This window comes from Trifolium pratense, linkage group LG3 (assembly GCF_020283565.1).
Source record: "Trifolium pratense cultivar HEN17-A07 linkage group LG3, ARS_RC_1.1, whole genome shotgun sequence".
Taxonomy (NCBI): Eukaryota; Viridiplantae; Streptophyta; class Magnoliopsida; order Fabales; family Fabaceae; genus Trifolium; species Trifolium pratense.
In genome coordinates, this window is record NC_060061.1 from 40,321,767 (window position 1) to 40,331,040 (window position 9,274).

Genomic DNA, 9,274 nt, shown 5'->3' on the forward strand with positions numbered 1-9,274 from the left:
TGGAGTAGTCTTTGGATGGGTGACCTTCTGGGAAGTTTTCCCGGAAAGCGTGCGAGCGAGTGAGGACAAAGCAGTCTGAAAAGACTCATGTTGGTTTGTGGGTCAGTCGGTTATCCTGAAAGCAGTTTGGGAAGTTACATCACCAATTTGCTAATTCAGACCAACTTAATTATAAATATATGCAACCTAAATAAGCAACCTAGGAAATCAAAAATTAAAAACTTAAGAAAACATGTTACTCAACTTTGATATTTTTCTCTCTTTAATTAAAATAAAAATAATTTTTTATTTTATTTTAAAATTCAATTACTAAACTAAATAATTAAACTACTGAACTAAATAAACTATTTTTTTTGAGTTGCCGTAAAAATTTGTGAATTCATGACAAGGAAAACACTATCAGAAAACAATATAAATTGTATGATGTCCATATGAATGTCTTGATATACACGGTGTTTTTATTTTTCAAATTAATTAAGTAGCTGTATTTAATTATGCATATTGTCAATGGCCAAACATTTTTTTTTTCTGGTACATAACATTTATTTATTTTTATTAAACCAAAACATTATAGAGAAAACCAATGGAACAACTGTGTTACGCGAAATTAAGGAAAACAGTTACACATTGTTTTTTAAAACACCCAATTTAATGTAAATAAATTTACAATCTTATTGCCTTTATTTTGAATTGATTTAAAATAGTGATAGAGGGTCTTTTAGATAGATTTAATTGATATGCACCGACGGTGTAAAATAATTTTACATTGTCAACCAATACCAATCATGTTTTCCGCCACATCATCCAACTCCACCCCACTTTCTTGATATGACATGGCAAAATAATGCCTGTTTATTGGACGATTGTGCAAAACTATTTTACACCGTCGGTGCATATCAATTAAACTCCTTTTAGTTCAAAGTGAAAAGGTGCACCTTGCTAATTTAGACCTTCATGGGGAGGGATCAAATTACACCGGTGTAACATTTAAGTAATGTTACACCGCTCAATAACGCTTCAACGAATACAAATTTTACAAAAATCACCGTTGGATTGAAAGTTTATATCATTTAGATCATCCATGTTCAATTTTAAAAAAATCTAAAATCGTTGATATGTTATTGAGACCAATCAAGATTAACGCTTTATGTGTTTTTATTGAATACCGTTAAACTTGATCAATCTCAATAACATATGAAATGATTTTAGATTTTTATAGAATTGAACATGAATGATCTATATGATATAAACTTTCAATCCAACGCTGGATTTTGTAAAATTTGTATTCGTTGAAGCGTTATTGAGCGGTGTAACATTACTCAAATGTTACACCGGTGTAATTTGATCCCTCCCCATATATATATATATATATATATTATGGTTGTTTATGGTCGGTTTTTCCCCAAAACTAAGTCATATTCATTTATAAATCATTTATTTGATTTGGATCCATAACCAAATTAACTTTTTATTTAAAATTATAAATTGGATTTTAAATTGGTTATTTATCAAATTCGATTTAAAACTATACAGTTCTTAAATTCAATTTTTGTTTTTTTATAAGCAATGTTAGTTGTTAATATTACAATGTTATGTTAGTTTTTTCTCCTTTGTCAGTACTTGAATTCTAGACCTCCTTTTCTTTAACCCTTAGCTCAACTAGCTTAACCAGTTGAGCTACCAATCAAACCTTAACCCTGGACATTTCTTAAATTCAATTTTAAATTTGACTACTTCTCATTTAAAAAAAAAAATTACATTTGCTTGAAATAAATAACCGATTTTTATGTAAAAAAAAATACTGATATTTATTATAGGAAAAAAATTAAATGCTGATTTTTTTTAAAAAAATAAAAACATTAAAAAATCGTTTTTTTAAAAATTTTATAATTGTTTTACGTTTTTGAATCTTAATTCAGAGAGTTTTTAAAGTCAGATTGAGAAAAGAAGAGTTGTGTAAATATTAAATTGTGTGATGTTAATTCTTTCTAACCAGACATATTCTCTTAGTTTTTGTTTTTTCTTGAGTTTATAGATCAACAGAAGAAATTGTTGAAGGATATTGACATTTGAGAAGTTACATAGGATTAATTCAAAGAAGGAGTAAAATTTGACAGCATGATACGTCAAAAATTGCAAGTACAAGAATTACACAGCAAGTACAAATTACACTCCAACGCACCAAGTTGGTGACATGCCCATGCATGCATTGTGGTGCGTTGAAGTGCAAATTTTGCACCACAATTCTGTCAATTTCCAATGCACCAGCTATACAGTGTTCCGACGCAATGCGCCAGACTTTACCGGCCGTGTGTCCCAGTCTGCACTACTATTCAGGCGTCAATTTGACTGAACACCTAAACAAATATAAGAAAATAGAGTGTGGAGACCTTGAGAAGGAAAAAAGACGGCTGCACACATAGAGATTAGACTTTTTGGTTACCTTTCACCTGCAAATTGCAATTTTATGTGTAATTTTCAATTCTCTTTTTATCTTTAGTCATAGCTAATTTTTATATGGTTAGGGATAGTTGAATTTGAATGAAAACTCTAAGTTATGATTTGATACTATCTATTTGAATGAATTTAAGTATGTTATTTATGTAATTTATATGTGTTTAATGCCTTTTATTACTTGATCACTTTTAATTTGATTTATGATTCACGATTTAAAACAAGAGTGAAATTTGCGAATGCTTGAGATTACATATTCTTACCTACGTAATCGTAATCTAGAGATAGATGTGAATCCTTGAAACCGTTATACTCTTTCTTGATTTTAAATTCATTAAAAGATTAGGGATTATTTTGAGAATAAATGTTTAATCACTAAGAATTCGACATTAGGATCATATTAATACTATAGAGTTAGAATCCAATGAATAATCATCCTAACATTTTTATTATTATTAAATTCAAAGTAATTTTCGATGTTAATTATTGCTTTCCCACCCAATCAAATCGGAACTTTTTGTTCAGTTAAGTAAAAATTACAATTGGACAGGAAACGCCATACTTGAGTTCGAAACTCGGTCTTACCATTTTAAATATATTATTTGCACAATTCAGTACAGTTGGCGAAATCGCCATCAATATTATATATATTTAATAAAAGGACTATGATCCAAGAGATTGTACTTGGTCTAATATGCTTAATTTATGGTGAATATAGAAGTTCAATTGTTATTACCAAAGCCTTAATTAAAAGATACCGTAAAGAGAAGGAGAGGATTCGAACAATTCCTATTTCCTAATCACCTTTCACATTATAAAGTTCTGGTTTTTAATTTTTCTACTTTCAAATAATCAAATTAACTGCAAAACCCCTCAATTTTACTGCTTTATTAGTCCTAGATAACTTTAATTGTTTTATTGAAATTACACAATACGGAGACGAACTTATAAAATATTAGGCTTAATTAGTTTATTGGTCCCTTAAAGATATTTTAAGTTTCACAATCGTCCCTTAAAGAAAAAAAGACTCGGATTGGTCCCTTAAAGAAAAAAAGGTCCGGATTGGTCCCTTAAAGACATATATGCTTGTCATATTGGTCCTTTCCGTTAAATTTTAACTCCAAATATAACAAAAAATTCCAATGGTTAAACTTTTAAAAATTAATAAGGTTTTTGGTGGACCAATTACACTTAATGGTATCCACAATCCAATCAACTAAAACTAACATTTTTTGTAAAAAATTGACGGAAAGGACCAATTGAGAAACAAATTTTACCTTTTTTTAAGGGACCAATCCGGACCTTTTTTTCTTTAAGGGACCATTGTAAAACCTAAAATGTCTTTAAGGGACCAAAAGACTAATTAAGCCAAAATATTATTACTTGCCGACAGATTTTCCTTTTTATAAAAAGTAAAAAAGGACGAACATTTAGTCAAAAAAAAAAAAAAAAAAAAGAGGGCGAACATATGATTGATTGTCACCTTATTTCGGCACATGCTCAAGTATATAGTATGAAAATTTTTCCTGATCTTTCTCCAATCTGCAGTAGGAAGGTAGTATTCAAAAGAATCAGACAGTGCTGGCTGCAATTCAACCTCTGCAGCAATAAAAAAACAACAGACGCTTTTGTTACCTAATTTCAGCGCATATGAATATTTTCCCTTTTCTAAATCAGAATGAAGCATATGAATATGGTTGTTTGTTACCTTATAAGGGGTATATGCATGTTCAAACCGTTGACTACATGCTTAAGGGGACCAAGACCCTTACCGCTTGTACCAATTCAATGTTGGTGACAAACCACTAATTTTATTCCCTAGAAGTATTTAATTGTCACATTTATTCTTTTTTATATTTGTTGACAAAATTGTCACATTTATTCTTCAACGTATCAAATTTGCAATTAATTAATTTCATAAGTATCTCTATTATTATACATTTTGTTTCTCAAATGTATTTTTCGTTAGTCAATTTAAGTCATAAAATTACTAAAAAAAGAGACATCAGAGATGTATTTGCAATTTTGATACAATCAAGGATCAATATAATAGTGAATTATATTTCTAAGATGTTGGTTTGCCAGACACTAAATTATTCAGTTGTAGTGTTCTTCTACCGACAAATCTATGATTCAAAATAAAGCCAAACATATGATAAATCTGTTGGATATTTTCCAAAATATATTTGAAAATTTGCAATGCTTAATTTGAAATTCAAATTTACATCTTTGAAATCCTTTCAAAGGTTGTGTCCCTTCATCATTTGACATAAGTTTTTCTATAAATAGAGACACGTAGCAGACAAAAAATAGATAAGAGAAATCATGAATTTCATGAGTCAATTATGTCAAAATTATTTCTCAATCATTTCTTCATTTCTGTAGTGCACAAGGGTCATTGAAGAAACTTTATACCGTAAAATGTCGTTGATCGATATGCTTGATGTGTATGTGCAATCCATGTCAAGGTTTTCAAAGTATCCTGAAGGGAATTCGCCGGTTAACCCTTTTGCATCCGGTTTGCATAAACTGGTGGGGGCGAATCGAACCTAAAGCTTAGTGTGATACACACGCTTTGGAATTTATGTGCACCATCATCATGTTCGTCTTCATCATCTTCTTGTTCGAGTATTTGCAGCAGTCCCCCAACAAAATGTTCTAACAAAATCACAGTTATTTATAAAAAGAAAAAGCCAAACATATGATTGATTGTTACCTTATAATTTCAGCGCATGCATACTGAAGTAGGCAGATAGTATGTATGTATATGAATAATTTTCCTGATCTTTTTACCAAATAATCTGCAGTATAGAATAGATAGCATCAAAAGAATAAGTAAGTAAGCAAGCAAACTATGAATGATTGATCAATGTAATCAATCATGAGATTGTTCTTTACAAGTCTGTGTCTTGTTTTCAAAATAGCATCCAAAATTCAAAGCAACTACCACTCGTGTCTTGTTTCCAAAAGAAAAAGAGAAGGGACAGTACGTACAGACTGTAGTATAAAGTAAAGATTCAATTATTGTTTGTTACCTTATTTCAGCGCATTCTCAAGTCTCATATATATGAACAATCTTCCCCTTTCTGCAACAAACAAAAGTAGCAGAGACTATATAGGCTTTTTTCTTTCTCTTTTGGTTTCTTACAACTGATCATATCATATCTCTTGTACAGACAAATTTATGGTCTAAAAAAAGAAGAAATAAGGGATCGATCGAATAAAGTAACCTCCTTAGAACATTATTACAAGACGCAAAGTATATTCATTGAGTGATGATAGCAAGCTAAGCAACCAAGGAACGAACAACTTCCATGACATGATCATGTTAACTGACGCAAAGTATATTCGTTGAGTGATGATCATGTTAACTGTCGAACATTTGGGCAAGATACAATTGCAACTTGTTTGGATACAGTTATAGAATCAGATGCAGCTGATCGCGCAAGCTACGTTAGAAAGTTGGATTCAGAAATACCAATTCCATTTAATGGCATTAGTCCCGGGATAGAGGTTAAATAGATGGAGTATGTCATAAGTGATCTGATGCTACTGGACAATCAGATACCAATTTTTATTCTCGAAAAACTATTTGAAAAGCTTCTTGGTTCCTCTAACCAAATGCGTGAGTTCATACAAAATCTAGCTTTGCCTCTCTTCGGCTACTCAGGGAAATTGATGGTTAAATCCACCTCTCACTTCCTTGATGTTGCTTACTCCTACCTTTAAATGGGATGGATGGGTACAAATATAGAGGAGATTGAAGTGAAGCTAAGTTCAGGTGCAACTGAAACCAAACTGCAAGAGAAACATTTGAGTCGCTGTGCTACGAGACTCAAAGCTGCCGGTATTACCATCCAAAGTCTGCAAAATGATGACAAATATAAACTTTAAACTTACCACTCATTTCAACGAAAGTAAACGGATACTACAAATCCCAAGGCTAATTATCAAGCAGACAACAGAAGTAAAATGGCGCAGTTTCATTGCTTGGGAGCATCATAAGAAGAAATTGAAGACTAGTTCTTCTTCTGTTGCTGACAGGCGTAGAATATGCACTTCCTCTGCCTTGCTTTTCAGGGATTTGATATGCTGTTCAAGTGATGTTCAACTGCTCAAAGACAGGAGAGCCATAGAAGACCATACCAACACGAGCAATCGCGATCTGGTGGCTTTTTTCCATTCAATGGCAAGTGGAGCTGACCACGGTATTATTGATCAGCAGCTCACCACCATGTTTTATGCCTTGAACGCATTTCCCACAAATAATTACATCACCAAAATCTACATATTACCGAGACATTATTTTAGCAAAATATCAGATTGGTGCTACAGTTCTTACAAATATTTAAAGACCGGTTACATCTTTTCTGCTTACTTCATAAGTTTTCTCACTTTTGTCCAGACATGTTACACTATCATCGCCTATCACTTTCCCAAGTAAGCCGTAAATAAAATTTTAAATTTTTATGCATATTTGTGAGTTTGGATTAGATGACAAATTTAGCTATTTTTTTCACAAGACGATAGAGTTAATTAAACACCAGTGATGAAATGAAGAAGAACCGAAAGATCCAAATTAGAGCATGAAGCCCTTCAACATCAACACATGTTCAACAAAAGGGAAATCATCACAAGTCGGCGAATGTATCTTTGTAATGTCGTGTGTCTGGATTTGTGGCGAACATACAAGTCATTAGGTAGTTTGAGAAATTTCCATAAATAGTCGTCAAAGTCTACGTAAATATAAATATGTATTCACAAAATAAAACGAAGATATTTCAAAAATTTATCTCAACCATTATCATTTCCATTAGTCAAAAACATACAACACCATTTTTTTGTACTTCAATGATAAGTTTAATTATCCCTTTTATATATTATAGCATGTTAGGGATTGTGATAAGTGTCAATTAGACTATTTGTAATAAGATTACTTATTTTCTGATATCATATGCATTTTGCTCAACAGTTTTGTATTTTAGACACCCAAAATTCTGTCATGATTTAATGCACTTTAGCACCAAATTTCTGCAAAATCTGAAGAAAATGTGGCTTAATTAATGCTCTATTGTATAGCTGGATACCCCTATTTAAGTGAAAAACTCACACAAGCTTGCTAGTGTTTCATTCAACAAATTTGTACTAATTCAATGCTCGAAAGTGAAGCTTGCTATAAAGGGATACCTCCAATTTTTTAGTCTTTTTCATTGCTGAGCTGTTCATATCAGATATATTTGAGTTTTAGGAAGTTATGATGCAGGTGATTTTTCACCGACTTGACATGCGTCATGACTTAGCATCCACTAATAATTGATGCTCAAAAACAAGATACAAAAGCACTTGGGGGACTATACCAAAACCCAAGTCAGAATAATCAAAGGAGTTCAACATTTGCCTCATTAAAAACCTTTCAGGAAAACTCGTATCGATAAAACCTGACTAGGAAAAAAGAGCACAGACCAACCAACAACAAAAGCATAGAAAAATCGAAGTCCTAAAACAACCATAACCTTTGAGGAAATATGACAAACATGTCCTTCGACACAAAGTTCAAACTAAAATATATCAGTACAAGTAACATGCACATAAGAAAACAACTTATTATTTCTTCCTTCTTTTTTCAACTCTTCCTAAAATGGTAGGAAACGATGATTTTAAATTTGCAAAGTCTTCTTTTGCCAATTCCCTCCCACGTTCAACTTCTCTTACGGCAACCTTCGATGAAGCTAGTGCAGAGATTAATTCTTTACTTTGTTGGGCCCACTCAGTGCATTCAGCCATCAACCTCATCTTCTGCACATCACATTTTTTTTCCACCGACTTCAAATCATCAATATGTAAAGAGAGCTCATATATCTGAGCATTGGCAGTTGAAGTTTCACTGTCAATGTGGGCTTGTGTATTCTTTTCACTCCAAAGCTTGTTCATGAGATCGCTTTTCGAATCAAGAAGTTGGTTGTGCTTGTTGAGTATTTGTTGCGATGTGGCGTGTTTGATAATGTTTTCATTGAAGAAATTCTGGACTTTCTCAACAAAGTCCTTCAATTCAGAAGTTAACATCCCTTGATGCTGATTCAGCTGATAAAAAAGAGAGATCAATTTCGATTTCGACTCTTGGCTAGATACAAGATGGTCTGATGATGAGTCCAGGACTGTGAACAGTTAGTTAATCTTCCTCCTATGTGGCAGCAGTATGAATATCTCTCCTTCAATCATATTAGAAATTTCAGAAAGCTCTCAATTTGTGATGTTTAACTCTTTCACCATCTCCATTGCAAAACATCAATTGGGGTGTCAGTGAAAATGTCAAAGGGGAAAAGTATACATCCTAGCAAAACTTGATGGAAAAGTAAGCAAAAAGGTTTACCTTTGGTTTACAAATTTTATCAAAATAAAGACTCAACTTCATTTATAAAAGAAAAGGAAATGTCGTTGCGGTGAAATAGGAAGAAGCATGTGTTTAGACAATTTTAAACAAAAATTTCCCTACAATGAACCAAATAAGGCTTTGAGTATTGTTAAGAAGTCCCACATCGGTTGCGAGATGGCCTGAATATGTGTTTATAAAGTGATGGCAATCCTCACCTTACAAGCCGGTTTTGTAGGGTTGAGTTAGGCCCAACTCCCAATTCTAAGATGTATCAAGAAAATTTTAGGTACCATCCTTGTGAGCAATTTGCACTTTCAGAAAGACAGTTCATCTTCGAGATTCAACTTCCCAATTATTGATATTGATGTCCTAGATGAATCATCCCTTAACTGAAGTTGAGATTCAGTTTAGCCATCTCAGTGAAGTTTAAAAATGGATTCTGCTTCC

At 32.3% G+C, this 9,274-nt stretch overlaps 1 protein-coding gene across 1 annotated transcript in view; it reads left to right on the top strand.

Annotated features, from left to right (window-relative positions):
- Positions 1 to 9,274, top strand: part of LOC123914461 (UPF0481 protein At3g47200-like) — an 86,236-nt gene that overhangs the window by 56,432 nt on the left and 20,530 nt on the right. The gene's annotated exons all lie outside the window — the stretch shown is intronic.